This window comes from Carassius carassius, chromosome 20, assembly GCF_963082965.1.
Source record: "Carassius carassius chromosome 20, fCarCar2.1, whole genome shotgun sequence".
Classification (NCBI taxonomy): Eukaryota; Metazoa; Chordata; class Actinopteri; order Cypriniformes; family Cyprinidae; genus Carassius; species Carassius carassius.
The window spans coordinates 12,123,658-12,145,805 of NC_081774.1; the positions used below are offsets into that span (position 1 = coordinate 12,123,658).

At 35.7% G+C, this 22,148-nt stretch overlaps 1 protein-coding gene across 1 annotated transcript in view; it reads left to right on the forward strand.

Moving 5' to 3' along the window:
* Nucleotides 1-22,148, forward strand: part of LOC132096347 (BMP/retinoic acid-inducible neural-specific protein 3-like) — a 111,429-nt gene that overhangs the window by 84,418 nt on the left and 4,863 nt on the right. The gene's annotated exons all lie outside the window — the stretch shown is intronic.

Sequence of the window (22,148 nt, forward strand, 5' to 3'; positions counted from 1 at the left end):
GCTGTTATTTTACACTGTCATGTAATTATGTTGTCACATACATATTTCTAGAACTTTCTGTCATGGTATGTCACGCCAAAACATTCAAATAAAGCAGTCACACATTATTTTAAGATTCAATGCTCACTATTAACAAATCATTAACTATAAATTTTCCCTCAAACTCCTAATTTGCTGCTTAGTGATGGTAAAGCAGTTGTTAAATTTAGGTATTGGGTAGGATTAGGGATATAGGGATATAGGATTAGGGATATAGAATATGGTCATGCAGAATATGTGCTTTATAAGTACTAATATAGCTGATATGTTAATAACATGTATGATAATAAGCAACTATTTAATAGTGAGAATTGGTCCATAAAGTTTTATCAATAAACCATGCATGTGAAAGCATGTTGCTGATTGTTACATTTCATTCACTTAAGTTAATGAGGTTTTCTGCCATTATCATTGTTTTTTTTTTGCATGTCGAACAGCATCCATACTAGGATATCCACCCTTCCATTTCCATATATGGACAGCAGGGCATTTCTATTCGTAAAGATAAACAGAAAACATGGCTGAATGCTGATAAATGTCTTAGAAGGTGCTTTTATAAGACTAAAGTGCTTTAAATGGGGAACTCTTATGGTGGTGTAGCCTTTAGCATCATGCCGGAAGTAATATATTTGTCTACATTCATATGCTTTAATGGTATTTTCAAGTTAAGTTCTGAAGAAATGTCATGTGTTATGTATAATTTTCTAACACTTTATATGCACCTTTAGAGTGCTATTAAATTTTTTGGTAGTTTTGTAAAAGAATTCATATTTTGTTAACAAAAAGGCATTTTATACAGTGGCAAGAAAGGAATGATGATGGTTGTGTAAAGGCACAGAAAAAAGAAAAATCATATTGATTGGGGAAGTATGTGAAAAGAAGCGTGAAATGTTTGCAGGACGGAGACAGAATTATGAATGAGCAGACAAGAAATCAAGAAAGCAGACAAGAGGCAATAAAGTGAATGGGAGCTTGTGATTGTATTTCACTTGTCCTTTGGGAGTCAAATACACTCAAATTGAAATGATATTAGACAATGCTTCAGTTTCAAGTCGGCATAAAAGATTTTTCTCTATTGTGAGGTATAATAAAGTGAAACTACTTGAATGAGGGAAAAAAATGTAGGACGGGACTTGATTTAGTTCAATGGAAATTGGTTGGATCGTTGTTGTTGTTTTGTTAATGAAAAAAAAAACTAGCATCTCTGTACATTTTTTCTTTATGATTTAAAATAATTAAGAGTATTAAATAAATATCTATAAATAATTCCAGTATTATTTTAGAAGTACTAAGCGTTTATATAAGCATTTTAGTTGGAGCAAAAGATTAAACATTGCATGATTGATGGTGTTTACAACAGCAGATTCAGTATTTAAAAGTCAAGAGGTCTGGCAGTATATAACTCCTGTGTTCCTCATCCTTTAATTCACAGCCAGATTAGAAACTGGCTCAAAGTTCTGTGGTGTTATTTGATACATCGTACCACCAACAATCAACCTGGCAACATTTATATCCTCATCAGAGTCTGCCAATGGAAATTTTCACTGGGGTTTTGTCCATTTATGAACTCAATTAGTTTCTAAAGCTCCCAGCACATTTACTCAGATAAGGGTCTTTTGCAGTTTGAATGTGACAGATAGCAATAAACAACAAATGAAGGTGTTTTTTCAGTGAATTGATTTTTTGCTTCAATTTATGGCATCCACTTACCAGGCACTAAGGGTTGTTTGTATAAAGAGAATTACACTCTGCACACATATTCTGATATATCCTTCGGTCTCACAAAGACTCGACATTTAAACAGGCTTCCTACATTTCCTACAAGTCCTGCTTTAAGAGAAAAATTCTAATTTGCTTCAAACTGTTTGATTAATTACTGTATTTATTGCACGTCAAATGTAGCACACTTAATAAACTCCGATTTGGCATTTGATTAACTTTAATACAGGTTGTAAATGGCTTCACCATACTTCTCATTACCACATAAACTGAGTAAATCAAAGGTAGATTAGCATGGCACATGTGGTGGATGCTGTTTTTAGGATTAAATAACAGTGTATGCTGAGTTCTCTGGTATATGCAAGATTTTAGGAGTCCATTCGCTTCGAGTTGAATCAGCTAGCAGAACGAATGGATTCAGCCGGCAACAGCGCTGGTTAGTCTAAGAAGGGATTATACAAAACTGAACTACAGTCATAAACATGATACTTCTCCCCACCAAATCCCACAAGTGCTTCACTTTCTTTAAAAAATGCCAATTAACAACTCAGTGTAGGTCGACCTATCGCATATTCGCTTCCTACGAAAATGCAAGTTTCTTATTTAATATTTGCATGTTGCTTGGGGGAATAATTGCTGCGGATTTAGAAAATGAATTATGCATAGCATGTCCATCTCATGTTGTGCTGTAGCCATTACGTATGTTTAACAGTTCAGATTCTAATGGGATGTTTAAGATGTCAAGCCATTTTTTTAAGCAGAATAGCAGGTTAATTATTTTTATCATCAAAATGACACTTCTAACCATTCAAGAGAAAAAAATATATATAATAATCATTTGTTTACTTATTATTTATGCAATATTAGTATGCACATCTATTTTTTCTGAGATGGAAAGCTTTCTGACACTAGTTTTTGCAGACAAAGGTTTTGATTTCTTCTCTTTATTATGGCTAAAACTAATAATAATAATAATAATAATAATCGTTTATAATTGATATATGATAACTCATGATTGCTTGCTTCTGCCACAGGAACAAAAATAATTTTATAATTGGACTTTTTATCTTGCAATTCACTGTTTTTTCACTGTTTATATTAGATAAATCACTTTTTTTTTTCAGAATTGCGAGATATAAAAGTAGAATTGCAAGATACAAATGCACAGTTCTAAGAAAAAAGGTCAGAATTACAAGATAAAAAGACTACATTGTGAGATATAAACCTGCAATTGCAAGAATTAACTCTGAGAAAATTTCAGAATTGCAAGATATAGAGATATAAACTGAGAATTACTAGAAAGAATTGTAATTGTAGATTACCTTCATTCACCATGGATTCTTTGCACTGCTCTGGGCTGCACTATTTAACTAACATATCACCATTTCTTACGCGCGCACACACACAGACACTTTTCTTTGTCCTTCCTTATAAGACAGATATTCAAAGAGTGGCTATAGAAAACAGTGACTCTTGTGCATCTCAGAAAAGTCCAGAAACTTTTGGAAAAGGTTTCTAGAAACTTCAGGAAGTTTCTGTCAGGAAATTGTTATTGAGCAAGGGAAGAGGATGGACAGTGCAGAGCACAGTCAGGCAGATGGTTTTTAGAGAAAAGCATTGTTTGAAGCTCTTGTCAGGAGCTCTACTGACCTTCTGTCTTACTGTGATTCCCATTGGGCCCAGACTGACAGATAGGTCTGGCTTAGGGACATCATCTTCAGTAAGGTCCAATGCTGGACGTGGTAGATGTTTCCAAAGGCCTCTGTGGGTGTGCAATCAGTTAATGTAGGTCAGCTCCATAACACACTGGCAACATCTCAACACTCACACTTACTTACACAGCGTAAGCACACTCACACTCAGGGTTTGACAGACTAATGCCATAGGAGAACCTTTTAAAGTTGCACAAAGAACTACTTTCCATGTACTCATGTACTATATAATATGGTGCTATTGAAGAAGAAATTTCACTTTTCCTCCATTTCCTTAAGACTAATTTTCTCCCCCCAAAAAAATAGCTTGATGAGTTCAGTTTTCTTTCATACACATTTAATTAGTTGTAGTATGTTATATAGCTAGTGGGCTTAGACCTACTAGCCAAATGCTAAAGTCATGCCAAACTGTCATTCAGCTAATTGTTTCATAATTTCTCCCACATCTAAATTTATATAAAAGTGCATTAAAATAAAAGGTCAAATACAGTGCGGTTAAAAGGTTGTTGTCCCCTTCCTGTTTTTGTAAAAAAAAAAAAAATTGCATATAAAACTTAAAAGTTTGATATAATCAAACTAATTTTAATTTTACACAAAGATAATCATAGTAAATACAAATTGCATTTTTTAAATAATGATTTCATTTGTTAAAGAAAAAGGTCCAAACCTGCCCTGCCCTACGTGAAAAAGTAATTGCCTCCTTAATCTATTAACTGGATAGCAACAACTGCAATCAAGTGTTTGTGATAACTGGCATTGAGTCTTTCACATCGCTGTGGAGGAATTTTGGCCCACTCTTCTTTGAATTTTTTTTTTTTTATTCAGCCACATTGGAGGGTTTTCAAACATGAATGGACTGTTTAAGGTCATGCCATAGAATCTCAAATGGATCTAAGTCCAGACTTTGATTTGGCCACTCCAAAACCGTAATTTTGTATTTCTTGAGCCATTCAGAGGTGAATCATTGTCCTGCTGCATAATCCAAGTGCACTTGAGCTTGAAGTCACAAACTGACGGCCAGATATTCTCCTTCAAGATTTTCTGATAGAGTGCACAATTCATGGTTCCATCAATTATAATAAGTCGTCCAGGTCCTGAAACTCCAAAGCAGTCCCAGAACATCACACTACCACAACCATGTTTGAATGTTGGTATGATGTTCTTTTTATGAAATGCTGTGTTGGTTTTACAGCAGATGTAATGGTACACACAGCTTCCAAAAAGTTCACCAGTCCACTGCCCATTTGCCCAAAAGTATTTAGGATAATCAAGATATGTTTGGCAAATATTAGATTAATTGAGGCAAGTGAGGTCTGCAGTTCTTTAGATGTTGTTCTGGGTTCTTTTATAATATCCTGGATGAGTCGTCACTGCGCTCTTGGAGTAATTTTGGTTGGCCGGCCACTCCTGGGAAGGTTCACCACTGTTCCAAGTTTATTCCACTTATGGATAATGGCTCTGACCATGGTTCGCTGGAGTAAGAGCAAAGAAAATCTGCTTGCGAGCGGAGAAATTCGCGCTTACGCATTATATTAATGTGCTTTCGCACTACAGTAATGCACACTCTCTGCTGCTTCTACATACACCGCATACACATACTGTATACGCACTGCAGACGGAGAATGTGTGAACCTGGCACAGCACATATATTTCAACACCTGAGTCACCACTACAATGAGCTCTTTATTTATTTATTTTTGTTTTTTATTTTTTGTCACACCTTTACTTAAGTGATTATTTTGACTTATGTCTGTTCTAGAGACATGTTACAACTTTTTTATAAACCTTTAATTGGTTTTCTTTTGGAAATATGTTTCAAATTCATACTGAATGCATTTATGACTTTAAAGCATGTCTGTCTATGTCAAAATCGTGATTAAAATAGAAATCGCAAAATTGATCAAAGAAATCCCTTTCCAGACTGATACGTCAACATTTTGTTTCTCTTCTGTTCTTGAATTTCTGTAGATCGTGGCATGATGTGCTGCTCTTTAAGCATGCTTCACTTTGTCAGACCGGTTTTATTTCTTGATTTAACATACCTGGCAGTAATCAGGCCTGGGTGTGGCTAGTGAAATTTTACTACGCTATCTAAAATAATGTGGTTAATCACATCTTTCGAGATTTAACATGAGGGGGAAATTTCATTTTACTTGCATTATCTTTGTGTAATATTACAACCCGAATTCCGGAAAAGTTGGGACGTTTTTAAATTTTAATAAAATGAAAACTAAAGGAATTTCAAATCACATGAGCCAATATTTTATTCACAATAGAACATAGATAACGTAGCAAATGTTTAAACTGAGAAATTTTACACTTTTCCACTTAATTAGCTCATTTAAAATTTAATGCCTGCTACAGGTCTCAAAAAAGTTGGCACGGGGGCAACAAATGGCTAAAAAAGCAAGCAGTTTTGAAAAGATTCAGCTGGGAGAACATCTAGTGATTAATTAAGTTAATTGATATCAGGTCTGTAACATGATTAGCTATAAAAGCTTTGTCTTAGAGAAGCAGAGTCTCTCAGAAGTAAAGATGGGCAGAGGCTCTCCAATCTGTGAAAGACTGCGTAAAAAAATGGTGGAAAACTTTAAAAACAATGTTCCTCAACGTCAAATTGCAAAGGCTTTGCAAATCTGATCATCTACAGTGCATAACATCATCAAAAGATTCAGAGAAACTGGAGAAATCTCTGTGCGTAAGGGACAAGGCCGGAGACCTTTATTGGATGCCCGTGGTCTTCGGGCTCTCAGACGACACTGCATCACTCATCGGCATGATTGTGTCAATGACATTACTAAATGGGCCCAGGAATACTTTCAGAAACCACTGTCGGTAAACACAATCCGCCGTGCCATCAGCAGATGCCAACTAAAGCTCTATCATGCAAAAAGGAAGCCATATGTGAACATGGTCCAGAAGCGCCGTCGTGTCCTGTGGGCCAAGGCTCATTTAAAATGGACTATTTCAAAGTGGAATAGTGTTTTATGGTCAGACGAGTCCAAATTTGACATTCTTGTTGGAAATCACGAACGCCGTGTCCTCCGGGCTAAAGAGGAGGGAGACCTTCCAGCATGTTATCAGCGTTCAGTTCAAAAGCCAGCATCTCTGATGGTATGGGGGTGCATAAGTGCATACGGTATGGGCAGCTTGCATGTTTTGGAAGGCTCTGTGAATGCTGAAAGGTATATAAAGGTTTTAGAGCAACATATGCTTCCCTCCAAACAACGTCTATTTCAGGGAAGGCCTTGTTTATTTCAGCAGGACAATGCAAAACCACATACTGCAGCTATAACAACAGCATGGCTTCGTCGTAGAAGAGTCCGGGTGCTAACCTGGCCTGCCTGCAGTCCAGATCTTTCACCTATAGAGAACATTTGGCGCATCATTAAACGAAAAATACGTCAAAGACGACCACGAACTCTTCAGCAGCTGGAAATCTATATAAGGCAAGAATGGGACCAAATTCCAACAGCAAAACTCCAGCAACTCATAGCCTCAATGCCCAGACGTCTTCAAACTGTTTTGAAAAGAAAAGGAGATGCTACACCATGGTAAACATGCCCCGTCCCAACTATTTTGAGACCTGTAGCAGAAATCAAAATTGAAATGAGCTCATTTTGTTCATAAAATTGTAAACTTTCTCAGTTTAAACATTTGCTATGTTATCTATGTTCTATTGTGAATAAAATATTGGCTCATGTGATTTGAAAGTCTTTTAGTTTTCATTTTATCAAAATTTAAAAAACGTCCCAACTTTTCCGGAATTCGGGTTGTACAATATGTTTGATGATCTGAATCTTTTAAGTGTGACAGATATGCAAAAAAAAAAAAAAAACAGGAAGGGGGCATAAACCTTTTTACGGTACTGCATATAAAACTCTATGCCAGTGTTAATTTAGTATGATTGAAATACTTTTAGTTTTTATTAATTTTTGAATCAGTTTTTATATTTTCTTTTTTCTTTTTTTTTTTGTAGTAATTTTTTTTTTTTTTCAGATCTTTCCTTCTGTATCATGGTGTACATTTAATAAGACTAATTTAGATTTTGAGGTCAGAATGATAAATACGCACAGATGAATCATTCTGAATAATATCAATAATATGCATGCTAACTTTAATGATTTTTTAAATGAGTTTGTAATGTTTGCATTAGAATAACATGTAAAAACAGCTAAAATATTACTTAGATTTGCCATTTATAAACAGCATGAGTATTAAAACAAGGTATTATAATCCATTTCAACATTGAAATGCCACAATGGTCTAGAATTCTGACCCTTGTGTCTTTATGAAAAAAAATCCATTACAATAATGTAACGAATGAGTTAGTAGCTGCACTTTACACTTTAAATATTATAGTAAACAAACCTACTCACATTTAGACAGACATAGAGGTACAGACTACTATGAAGAAGCTTTATCACATATTGACACTCCCACTGACTGCTGAGAAACCTTGTTCTGCACAACTGAATATATTTTCTGCCTTGATAAGCAGCTGTCATTAAATCTGGCAGGCGGCCCAGGCCAAATGAGGATAGATTTGAGTGGTGCAGCGTGTGCAAAATGAGTTTTCAGCTCGGAGAAAAAATACTCTCATTGTCATCAGCGACAGTATTAGAAGTGTCACTTTCTGACTGCCTGCCACTTAGGCCTGTAGGTAGTCCAAGCACCTCCCGGCTCTCCTTCTAATGACAAATGTGAGAGACAATGGCAGTTCATCTTGTACGTAGCCTGATCTATGTGCTCGTGTAAAGGGAAAAGGATCAAATCCACATGGGGTAATTCAAGTAGGGTGAGATGGGCTTCGATTCAGGTCACATTTCTTGCTGAGATCACCCACTGAGCACCTCTAAATAATGTCATTTGGAGGGACCACACACACACACATAGAAAGAAATTACTATTCTGTGGCACTATTCACCACACAGTTTAGACAACAGTCCATGGAACTGATACAGAGATTCTGACCAGGAGCACTGCTGTCGTAGATCGAATTATCCTGAAATAAATGGAGGACAGAAAAGAATCTTATCTTTGAAGAAATCCAATATTCTGCTCTAAACATCTGCTCTTCTAGGATCCATAAGTGCTATGTCCTCCAATATCTTAATACAGAGAGACAATTATTCATTTTTCAATGGTCTTACCCCACAAAACATATAGTCATTAGTTCATCGTATAAGTCAATAAAATGGTTGATCTAGTTGTCATAAACTGTCAAGCATATTTTCTACACATTTCTATTAGACTTTTTGTAAATTTGCCATGATTGTGCAGGTGAATCTTGACTTTCTCTAATGAAAAGAATGTAGATCAGCCAATGATAAACCAGTTTTTTGAAGTAGCTCAAGTATAACTCTGAATCCTATAGTCTCTTTCAATCAATATCCCACATACAGTAATGTGTAAAATTGTACTTTTGAAATGGATATATGGCTGTGGCGGGAGGTGCGAACAACAGACACAGTGGGCGTGAAGTCAGGCCTCGGAGAGGCTTTTATTAACAGAAAATTAACCAAAAAAGGGAATAAAAGTAGCCAAAGTGGGAGAGTGTCCAAAACAAACAGGGGATCTGGTGTCCTTGTCGTGCTGCAGGGTACGTGTGGGTCGGGCAGTTTTCATGGAGGAAGGGTCCAGGTAAGGGGTGGAGTCTGGAGTCCACATCCTTCACGTTGGCCGCAGTGCTTGCAGGGCATGGACGGCCCGACATCCTAGCCCGACGGCCATGTAAACGGGTGCGGTTCTCGTCCGGACCGCGGGTCCGGCAGCTCACATCTCTGGTGGTGCGGGAATCCCTCAACACACCCTTTCTGGACCCACAAGGACACCAGTGTGCATGCACGGGGAAGAGACCGGACTCCCAAGGAGAGGAGCGTTGGGCTTTTCAACAGCAGTGGTGATGAGGCTCCGTTTACGTCAGGTGTGCCCCTTCACACGTCGCCAGCCCTGCCTCTCTCACACCCACTCCTGTCGGGAGCCTGGTGAAGGGCGGCGATTTAGGACAGGGTGCCGATGATAATCAGGGAGGGGGCAGCTGACTCATCACAATGGCATACAAAAGAAGTGCAAGAATCTGCAAAAGAAGTGAGACACAAGCACAAAAGTTCACAGGTAGCATAAGAGGCCATTCACACAAAACTTGACTTGACAACTAGAAGAACTGTGCAAAGTCAGAGGGAGTTTGCTCTTAGTTTTGTAGATTATTAATATAATAAAACAAACACAAGGTGAAATTTAACTGTGCTATTGTGTAGTAGGTTATTGTGCAGTAAAAATAGACCATACACTAGATCATAGTGTCTGGTAAATACACTGGTAAATGTGAAAATTATGATAATGTGATATTATATCACATATTGCACGTGTGATACCTTCCCATATTCAAATTGGAATGCCATTTACATTTCAAAAGTATGTGCAGCTGTTTTTTAAAGCATTTCAACCCTGAAAAGCGAACAACAGTAGCTGTGTTTTTGTAAGAATAAGCCATGTCCAGATTAATTGCTCTAATTACCATAAAGTTGGTTGAGACAGTCATTGGAAAGGCACAATCAATAAATTCATTCATCACTGGAGGATAGGCTTTGATGCATGTTATATAAATTCATCAAAATCAAAAGGCACTCCAACAGTAGTGGGAAAAGATTGAGTGGTTAATGGTGGGTGAGAAGTATAGGCTTTTTTTGCATGTCAGAGATGCTCAGTCAACGGCTACTTATCATGTCTACACTTCATTTGTTCTGTCTTACTTGTTTTGGATGGGAAGCTTTACAAATAAGGTTTGCAGATCTTTACTGTCCTTTTAAGTAATTTCTCTGGCATCAGTCCATGTAACGTTAATGTATGTACCACTGTCAGAAAATTGACTTTTCCATTATGGTGAGGTATGAAAGGGTTAAAGTTGAGCTGATTAGCAATTTCTTTCTTCTGACAGGCCATACATTACCATATATTAGAGATATTTTTATTTATCAATGTTGGGTCTTTATTGGATATATTTTCAGAGAATGTTGCTTATTTAATTTATGCATGTTCATTTCCCCTATTTGTCTTATATTTTCATATAACACTCAATTAAATATAAACTTAACAGATTTAAATAAGGGAAAAATCAATACATTATTTTTTTCCCCTATACATTATAATATTTTGCTGCCTAAATTCACTGCATTTAGAATGATAATTTAGTTATTAGTTTTTGTGTTTGTTTGTTTGTTTTTTACAAAATAAAATATTATAAAATACAAAAAAGCATAAAGAGTACATATTTAATCAGTTGTGCCCTTCTTCATGTTAAATGCACTAAAATGTTACTCATAATTTAAAATCAGTATCATTTTTATTTTATTTGATTTTTTTATGTGACAATATGCATAACTTGGCCGATAACATAATATAGATGACACAAAGTAACAGCTTAACCCCTTTTTAAATTTCAGCAAGTTTTTGGCCCCAGACCTCGATTTATTTCTTATCAGTGAGAAAGAGCCTCTAATGTTGTCCAGTCAGCTTGTGGTTGTTGTGCATCACTATATGCATCCTTCAGCAGAGCTTGTGGTCCTCTAGGCGATATCTGTGAACCCAATAAAACTGTAATTGTATGGGTCAGATAGTGGCCTTTCCAATATCCAACAAATGTGACGGCAACCAAAACCAGCAGATAGGGTGATCATGAGTCACTCTGGACCCAGTAAATACAATAAATCTGGTCAGGAGGAAAATAAATAGTGGCTGGCTGCATGCTATTTGCAGCATAGTTATCTTGTGATCGTAGTCTTTGTGCAAAGCATCCAGTCTGTGGACAGTTTTCACTGACAAGCAAATACTCAAACTCCAACACAAAGGATGTTTTTCAGGCTTTTTAGAAGAGGTTGCAAAATATAAATGTCAACCCTGAAAAATAAAAGTAGGATATATGAACGTCAGAGTATGACAGTTTGGTGTCACCTTGGCGTAATGACTTGTGGAACAGCGAGATTAGGGCAGAGTTTATTCGCTTACTGCATGTCAAGTTGTCTTTAACGTGACTAAACTAAGTTCCACGCCTGACCTAAAACACGCAGAATGCAGCAAAAGCATAACAGGGTAAAATTGTTCCCACTAAACAACATTGTCTGTGCTGCTTTACTGTCTGCGATTCACGTAAGAAAATAACAAAAGAAAAGAGTAGATTTACTTCTCAAAAAAAGCAAGCAAGAAAGAAACAGAAAGAAAGGCCAACAAACACCATTTAAGTTGCTAATGGCTACAAATGCATTCTTCAAGAAGAAATCCTAAAAAACATATCTTCACGCTCCCTCACTGTGATTGCTAAGATTTATGCTTTGCCAAGCTTTTTACTGGATTTTGGATATTTTATGTAACTGCTGGTACATCAGAATGGAAGAGAGCACTGGTGGTATTCCCTTACTCTTTACAGCTCTGTTGAATTATACATTTGCTTGGATCAATAAAAAAACACTAATATTAGCATTCACACGTGTAGAAGTTGCTAGTGGAGCAGGGAAACCAAGGTCATTTGCTTCCTCAGATCTCACAAAAGTAGAAATGCAAGACATGCTAATTGGAAGTCATATCCGCAGTGTGATGATGATCATGATGATGAGTTTAAGCAGACATACATCATTTTCTCTGCAACTCTGAGCAGTCCATTCACTGCCATCACTGACTGTTATAAATGAGAGAGATGCGATTCAGTGTGACACAGCAATGACAGGAGTTAAATATAGAGGAGACTGGGCTAGTTGTCATGAGGTTTTCATATAAGGACTGCTTTTCTCAGTAGCTAGAAATTTTGATTTCAAAAGTCCTTTCACCTAAATGTATGTTCTCTCCAGAAATGGTTTTGTAGGTATCAAAAATCTAGTTCAAATTATATATTATATTATATTATATTATATTATATTATATTATATTATATTATATTATATTATATTATATTATATTATATTATATTATATTATATTATATTATATTATATTATATTATATTATATTATATTATATTAGATATATATAACTAGATTTTTATATAGATGTTTTTATACAAACAAAAGTTACAATAACATTTTTTTTGCTATTTATTGGCCTATTATAATAATAATTATTATTATTATTTTATCAATGATATTGTAAATAAATACAATTACAGCATTGTGCTATTTATTGGCCTATTATTATTATTATTATTATTATTATTATGCATATATGGTCATATAGATTAAAACAATATATAAGATTTATATAATATTACTGGTTTTAACCCTTTAATAGTATTATTATCCTCCTACGATAGCATCATTAATTTCATTTTATTCATCTGGGGGTCATCATGCCACATTTTTTTTCTCTCTCTTCTTTTCTCTTTTGATCTTAATTGTTTCAGTACGTAGTAGAAACAGTTTGACAGCATTCGTTCAGCTGCAATAGCAGTGCAACAAAACCGCACAAATAAGTTATGCCTTTGACAGCAATACTCAACTCAAAGACTTGCAAGCACATCATAACCTCAGGGGCCCTGAAACAATACACATGCAATCAAATATTTACCTTTTCTTCTTTTCTGATAAGATCTCTCAGAGATATGAACAACATTTAATGAGTCTGATTGGATTCTGTTGTTTATGTGCTTCAGTTCATTGTTTTGCGTATGTAAAGGAAGCAACATTTAACCAAACACCTGCTCATTTCATAAGCCATCTGGACTCGTTTGTATTATTTCTAGCATGTCTCTACAATCAAAATCATGGCTCATGTGAAAAACTACACATGCTAACAATATGTGAATACATAATATGCATATTTATCTCATAAGCACAATGCACACAGTTTTGTTTTTCAGTTCTAAATCCTTGGTACCAGAACTCCACTTCCCAGAAATTATTTGTCAGAAAAACTGTAGACAGACAGTGAAAGTGAGGATCTTCTTGTAGAAAGATGCCAGCTGACTGAGCAGAACCACCAGAGTGCTATTCCTGGAAAGTTTTGGGGTCACTAAACTGCTTCCTCTCAAACCCAAAAAGCACTGCAGGTAATGAAAAAAAAAAAAAAACTATAGGCAGCTTAAAGCTTAATATCAAGGCATCCTTAGAGTAGAGAAAATAACACACACCAGACATTTAGTGATATCTAATGAAGTTAAATTGTATATTTGTGCAACGGTATCTCTTTTAATATATGGCTGTGACTTTGAATCACTCTCCTCAGGTGACAAGTTATTTGAAAATAGCTGCTCTTTCCACTTTAATTCGTCTCTCTGCGTGAGTAAAACTTCAAACAGTTACTTCAAATAAGTTCCAGACCACCTGATGCTTTTTTTTTTTTTTTTTTTTTTTAATCCTACTGACCTTGTGTGGAAGCTGAGAATAATATTTTATAATGGAATTCAGAAGCATATTGAGAGCAGAGACAGAGTTTATAACTCTCTGTGAGTGATGGAATACTGAGTGAGACCTGCTTTACTCACATACTGCAGACGAGAGGAGACTTTGTTATCTTCAGAACCTGTCTTCTTTTTTTAGCTTATCATTTTTGAGCACCAATAACCAATAAATAAGCTCTTATTCAACAAAAATATAAACAGGAAAATTGTATATATAATTAACAAATTTGGGATGGAATAACAAACATCATTAATTATTCATTGTTTTATTATTATTTATTAATGTATTCATTCAACCATTTTAAAAAAATTATTCTTACGTTAACCTAAACTAATATTTTTCCATCTTTAGGAGAAGATAAAACCAGTTTAAAACCCTGATTTGTGTGATTTTGTAAATTAAAAATGAACCATAACAAATCAATGAAATAATAAAAAATATATAATTTACAGTTACATATACATTATTATAAGTTTGTACAATTTTATTTTATTAAGCACCACCTTTCACTGACAATAAAAAAATAAAATAAAATAAAATGTGTGAGGCCCAATGCAGTACCCTATTTGTATGCTGTTTCTGTTTTTGTTCAAGCAATAGGTAATAGCATATGCTGTACATTAAGCTATCAGTAGGGGTTAGCTAAGTTGGGTCCAAATGATGGGTTGGAGTTTTTAAATAAACTTACATTTACATTCATCAAACTTACTTTTAAAGCAAAATATTTGTTTGTTATTTTTCTTACAATAATTTGGGTAGCAAGGTTGAATGGTTGGGATTTATGAATGCAGAAAACACAGTATAGTTTGTGTAAGAACTGGAAAAAATGGAATGAGATTATTTACTTGTCCTCCAGCCGTGCTGTAGGAAAGCTCCAAATAACATTATTCCTTATTACCAAATTCATAGAGGATGCCAGTATAGCCAGATCCCTGCTGAGCCGCAATAATTTACAGCTAAACAGAACCATGCAAACTACAGTACCAACAAACTTATCCTTCAGCCAAGAGAGAGAAAAAATGCAACTTAACTTTACTTTCTGAACTCACAAGCGTTCATATCATCTCGAGGAAGTCACACATTGTAATTTCTCTCGCTGTAATGATGCAGGCAGTGGCTTGTATGACAGCACAGTCCATTCGGTTTTGATGCATATGCTGCAGCCACCCACCGATGCCTGTTTTAGGTTTTAAGGGTTCAATTCATCCTGCTGGCCCATTTAAGTTCAGACCAAGCCTCAGTGCACCTCAAACTCATAATGACATGGTGGCCTGATATGCTACATGGTAATGGCCTATTAAGAAAAACAAGCAGCACTATAATTTCTGCTAACATAGAAGCATGGGGTGATTAAAATAAACATAATTTTACTTTAACCAAGAAAACCCAGGCTGCAATATGATTATGTATGCTTTTAGAAATTTATGTCACTTTTGATAGCATGGCACATAAGTCTTTTTTAAAACCGACTATAAAAAAATGCTTATATGTTTAGTGGAATGGTGTACTCTACCAAAGATCCCACAGTAAACATGTTTTCTTTCTTGCAGTCTTTTTCTTTTTTCCTCTCTTGTGAGTGTACTTTGCAACTACGGACATAATTATAAATTTACGATATGTCGCGCCACAATGCCCGCTGCCAATATTTTACAACTTACGAGCAAGCATTTCAAGTGTTTTATGCTCCTCTCCAGACTTTGATAGGCAAAAATTACTGTCTTAGTTAGGATTGATCTCCTTTATGAGTTTTTGGAGGCTGAGACCTCAACAACACAGCTTGGCCTTGCTGAAAGCACCCACCGGAGTACCATAAGCAGTGACCGTAGTGCACAGCCCCAAGACAAAAAGGCTAAAGGCCATATATTTATGGCTCAGGGTTCCAGCAACAGCAAAAGGGAGCAACAAGGAGTATATTTCAGTGACTGCTTTGGAGCTCTGATGACAGCTGGGATGGAGGAAACAGTATTTTATCAGAGACAAGCACCTGCGATGATTCATTCTTATTCTTAAAGATACAGACTCTTTCAACATGCATCTATGCATTAAGATGGCATTTCAGGCCTGGCGTTTCTTGTTTAGCATTTATAGAAAGATGTTGCATTGAGTTCCTTTTCTTTCTTTTTTTTTCTTTCTTTTTTGTTGCAGCACAAAATAAAAAATATATATATATTGGGTTTTTTTTATTTTACACCCACAATAGCAAACCTTTATCCATATACAGTGTAATTTTTTCACAGTTTGAGTCATAGCTTCATCTTTTGAAGCAAATTTAGTCTTTTAGTCAAGTTTAGTCTGACAAAGTAATTGTAATTGTAGTAAAGTATAAGATTTGGTTATAAAGTGCTAAATCAAACCAAACCAAACACAAATTTACAAATGAAAAGTATTATGAAATCCTGAGCTCCTGGAATAACATAATAATAATAATAATAATAATAATGATAATAATAATAATGATAATTATTATTATTATTATTATTATTATTATTATTATTATTATTATTATTAAATGTTATTTTAATTTTACTTATTGCATTTTAATTTTGGGGTGTTTTTTCTCTTATATATTTATTCATATATTTGTAAACCTATGTTTTAATTTAAATAGTGACACAATTTTCATTTTGGGGTGATTATTTGACATCGTAATACTCCATTTTTATGGTTGTGTTCACTGTTGACATCTGTGTTCGTTAACCAAGATTTCTGTCTGCAATTTAGCATTTCACTTTGGCAGGGTTTGCATTTAACTGTTTTAAAAGGAAAAAATTTGCAGTAATTTTGTCACTGAGTTTAGCATTGTATATTTACAAAACACAAACTTTTGTTTGTCAGTAATAAAGAAGGATGATTAAAAGGCTTGGGACGATGCCTGGAAATGTAACAACACATATGAATGTGGTTCTCATTGAAGATGTGTTAAGTCGGTGAGTCCATGAAAATCTGTCATTGTCTCATTGCCAAATTTATTTCACTACCTCAGTTCCTTCCACAGACTTCAAAACGGTGTCTTGTTCATGTCACAAATGTCTTCTTGCACAATTACAGGGAAAACTCAATTCTGCATTAATGTTCAGGGAAAAAATGTGCCCGGTTGACTGATTAACAGAGTGAATAATCTTCATTTCATTCTAACACTGCAAGAAATGTCTAATCAGAACCCTGTCACCAGTCAGCATCTCCAGACGAGATCTAATTCAGCCACCCTGCCGCTACCTGTGCTTTGATCAATCTGTGAATTATGCCCTGTCCTCTGAGAGCCACCAGATTTTCACCGGCTTTAAAATCATATTCCACTTGGAGATATAAAAGACGTACAGTATAGAGGCCAGGCAGCACTGTGTTCTGCAGGGTGTCCGGTAAAGATAACACGATCACTTCCTTTCAAGAAGAGGGAAATGCGCTCATTTGAATATAATATACAGGCGTCCTTATTGTTGTGAAAAAAATCACAACAATAATAAGCTGAAGGGCACAAGGTACTTGATCTTTTTTATCTTCTCTGTCCTGATTAACAATTTAATTACATTTCAAACAGTCTGTATATTTCAAAAGACTGTAAACTAGAAGAAAAAAACCTCCACACAACTTGTATTTTACTTTGCATTAAATGGAACTCCTGCGGAGTTTGTGGCTGAAAGTTATGTTTCTTGCTATTTAGATGCAAAACAGTTCATTATACGTGTAATGAATTTGCGAGCCCATTTGCATCTGATGAAAAAAGTATAAGGCCATGTTACAATAGGTAATTTCAGCAACATTGTCTGCATCTCTTTTCAGAATGATATCAAAAGTTAAAGTTCTTCAGTGCATCTACTTGTGAATAGTTTGCATCGCACTGATGGTTTGCTTATAATTACAAAACTAAATCAGGCCATACCTGCAGGGAAGCTTGGCTCAGTTAGACAGCTGTCTAATGCACAAAAAAGGCAGATCACTGCAGCTTTATGCACAAAATCAACACATTAAGCTGAAGTCTAAGAAACAGAACTTTGAAACAGAATATCTTATAGAAAGGAGAACACAAATAATTGCCAAATGGGACAAGTTGTCACAATGAAACATGCCAATAAACCTCAGAATAAGCTAAATTTAAATTATAAAACAAAGCATAAAACAGCATGTAAGCATTAAAAGATGTGCCATGGAAAAAAAATATAATTTCATCATCAGTTCATTTTTGTTTGTTTTTTTGTCTTTCATTTGTGCATTTATTAATTTTCTTGTTTGTTTATTTTAAGAACATACAAGAACATAGTGTGAAAGGAAGTCTTTCTAATCTTGACTGGATAGCAAGTCTCAGTGATGATACTCTGTGATAGTTTTGTAGTTGAGAGTCTATAGTTACATCAGCAGACATTATTGATTCCTTTTCCTCCAGCTGTCTTTGTAGTTTTCAAAGTCCATATCATGTGGAGAAACAACCCAGGATGCAATATAAGAAATAACTGTATGGCATAGTGTAAATGTCAGTGTTCTCCTCTTTTGCAGTGTTAGCTGGTTCATGGTGAAAGTGAACTCACCATGTACATAGAACTAACTTAATAGAAATGAATAGAAAAATTTACATGAACAAAGAAGGTGACAAATTGTTACTAACTTAGATATTTGTCTAGTAACCTAAACTAAATATGTCTTATATTCATTTGATATTTCAAACATCATAACATTTATTTGATAAAAAAATCAAAAAAAAAATGTAGGCTTAAAATTGACATGAATCCCATATTTTCAACATAGCTGCTGATGCTTGGACAGCACTGTATAATGAACATGAATACCATTATGTTCTTGAACATGCATAGATGCCAGTAATTTCCCTTCTCTCCTTGTTCATAGAAATTTGAAGTACTAATGTACAAAATGAGAATGTGTTTTGAGGAAAATAACCTCATCATTCCATATGACATTTTTAGGAAGGGCTAAATTCATAAATTTGAACATAAAGTCATAAATGCCAGAATAAGACAGAAAAGGGGAGAAAAGTTCAAATTGTAAATGTGCTGTGAATAATGAGGTCTCCAGCTGAATGTGAGCAAGAAGAAGATAAAAAGATGAGGGAAAAAAGAGACAAGGAGAGAAATTCGACTAAAGAGTAGAAGGCAAAAGAAGGAAGGTAGAGTGAGAAAGAGAGAAAGGGAGTGAGAAAATCTCATAAAAGCACTGCTGCATTTGCCTACATTGTATGTGGGAATAGGACGGCAGGTTATGATCAGATACAGAATTAACTGCTATGGTTTTATTGGGTTACATTAGCATACCACAACCCTGATCTCAGCCCCTCTAGGTTTATGTTTGGAATATACATAATGATAGCATATGTGCGGCTGATCTGATTCATGGAGTGATGTTCAGATGTAAGAATCATCTGAATACTGTACAATTACTGTAAAATAAAATGTTATTGAGCTCATTCAGTCAATGATTTCAAGGCTTTGTAACTTTTTGAAGCATTATGAGAGCCACAGAAATATTTTCTGATATTACATAAGATGCAAATTCATATTCTTTTAAAAGGAAGTCTAGTTAGTTACAGAATGAAGCAGAAATTATATTATTTAAAGGGGTCATATGACGTTGCTAAAAAGTACATTATTTTGTGTTTATGGTGTAAAGAAATGTGTTTATATGGTTTAAGGTAAAAAAAAAACACACACATTATTTTCCACATACTGTACATTATTGTTTTTCCTCTATACCCCACCTTTCTAAAACACATTGAATTTTACAAAGCTCATCAGTCTGAAAAGCGAGGTGTGCTCTGATTGGCCAGCTATCCAGCGTGATGTAATTGGCTGAATACCTCAAGCGTGTGACGGAAATGTTACGCCCCTCACCATACTGTGATGCCGTGTCCCAGTGTGACAAGACAAAACCAAGAAAACCCAATCCAAACAAAGCATTTGTTGCATTCAGTGGGGACAGAATTACTGATTATAATAACTTATACTGTTTACACGTTGCGTTGCATAGTGCTGCGTAAACATAAAACCATGTCTGCATTTGTGATCGGAGAAACAGAAAACAACAAGCACAACTGTACACTGCTCAAAACTCATGTTTGAATAGTCAGTGGCAATCTGAAGTGACAGTGACGTGACATTCAGCCAAGTATGGTGACCCATACTCAGAATTTGTGCTCTGCATTTAACCCATCCGAAGTGCACACACACACACAGAGCATTGAACACACACACACACACACACACACACACACTGTGAACACACACCCGGAGCAGTGGGCAACCATTTATGCTGCGGCGCCCGGGGAGCAGTTGGGGGTTCGATGCCTTGCCCAAGGGCATCAAGTCGTGGTATTGAAGGTGCAGAGAGAACTGTACATGCACTCCCCCCACCTACAGTTCCTGCCGGCCCAAGACTCGAACTCACAACCTTTCGATTGCAAGTCCGACTCTCTAACCATTTGGCCACGACTTCCCCAAATCTTTTTAAATAGGAAAACATACTTACAGGCTGTGACTCGGAACAGCCGGCATTGTAGACTACTCTCCCATGTTCAGGAAATAGTCCTGCGTAAAATGCGTTGCACAAACACAAATATTTGGGTTAAACTGTTCCGGAACACTGTTGTAAATACAGCTTAACCACTGATTTCTAGTTATGTCCACTTTTGGAAGACCAAACAAAGTATATTCCCTTTCGCAATCAAACACACAGCGTCTCCACGACATGGGGGCTGCAGCAGCAACAATACTACAGCAAGAAATTACGCCTTCTTTCTTTGCATAAACATTTGGGCGGCATTATGCGAATCGTCCCACGCAGTGATGTAGACATGTGGGTGTGTTTAAAGGAGGCATTTTCGGAGGGCATGGACGTGTCTTAACTTTTGAATAGACTTTGGGTTTGAGACTTTAGTCTTTGCAACTTTAGGGATCTTACCTATTCACGAACAGCTTGTAACACTCCAAAGAGAAAGAAAAACTTGAAATCGCACCATATGACCCCTTTAATGGTATTCTATACAGTAACAAGGGCTATTTCAATTAGTATTGCATTATAAATACACATTATCCTTATGAAAAATACCCAAGATGGCTTGAAGAACATAGATAAACCATATACTGTTGCATTTGTGTGCTGATTCTCTTCACGTTTCAACAGTCAACCATTCCCATCCACACGCTATTCAGCCACAGTGGTAGTTGGATGCTTTTGGCCATATAAGGGATTTCCTGGAAAGCCTCACTTTTGGACTTTGTGTATGAGGACACCCTCAATTAAATTCAGTTCAGTTCAATACTTGCTTAACTGGCATGACAATCGTTACAATGTATTGCAATTTGACAAAGCTTAGTGTTTACATAGAATCTAGAGATATGTACAGTTATGTATTTAATAATGATAACAATAATCATAATAAATGCATGTATATACATTAAAAATATATATATAGTAAATCAACATTTTAGAATTGTATGAACAGTTTAAAATTCAGTGTGGCGTGTGGGCATGTGTGTGTTAGTGGACGCATCACTGATTTGTTGACTACCCCTTCTTTTTGTGACAGGCATGTATCTTGCTGCTATTAAGATACAATCTCTTTTTTATTTTTAGTTTTTTAACTAAACTAAAAAGTAACTAAAAAGCATATGCCATATATTTATGTACATTTTTTTAAATGAATGTGTTCAGAGGAAATGTTTTCATTATATAGGTTCAACATGCACTCATTAATCACTAATATTTTTATATAGCCAACATCACATTAGCAAACAACATGATTATGCACTTCCAGACCTCCCTGATAATTGTAATACAATTATGTTGTGACTGGTCTCTGTAAGCTTTTCCTCTGCTGTCAGAATCAAACAGAGACACATGCTTAGACAAAATGACAGGGGAAAAAAGAAGAACGAGGGAGTCTGAGCTAAAACTGAGCTTAACTGACAATCTGAGCCAATGCTAATGTTATTTCTGTGATTTAGTCTTGTGTGTGGGAGCCTCTGGGCTCAGCGCTCATGGGATCATTGCACATTGTAATGCCCTGTGACACCAATGGATCTCTTTCTCCAAGGCCTTACAATTGGTGCCTGTTTCCTCAGTGTTGTGCAAATGTCTTCATTTCTCTCAGTTTCTGAGGGATTCTAATGTCTTTTTAAGTGGCCCGAATGCATTTCTGGATAACTCATATTTGATAATTCCCCTAATGTAATGCTGTTTCTAGCTTGTACAACATTTGGCAATGGAAGGTGTTGGGAAATTCTGTTGAGAGTTTTTCAACTGAACTGTCTATGCCGAAGACAAATTGGGTTGTCCTTATTTCAAGT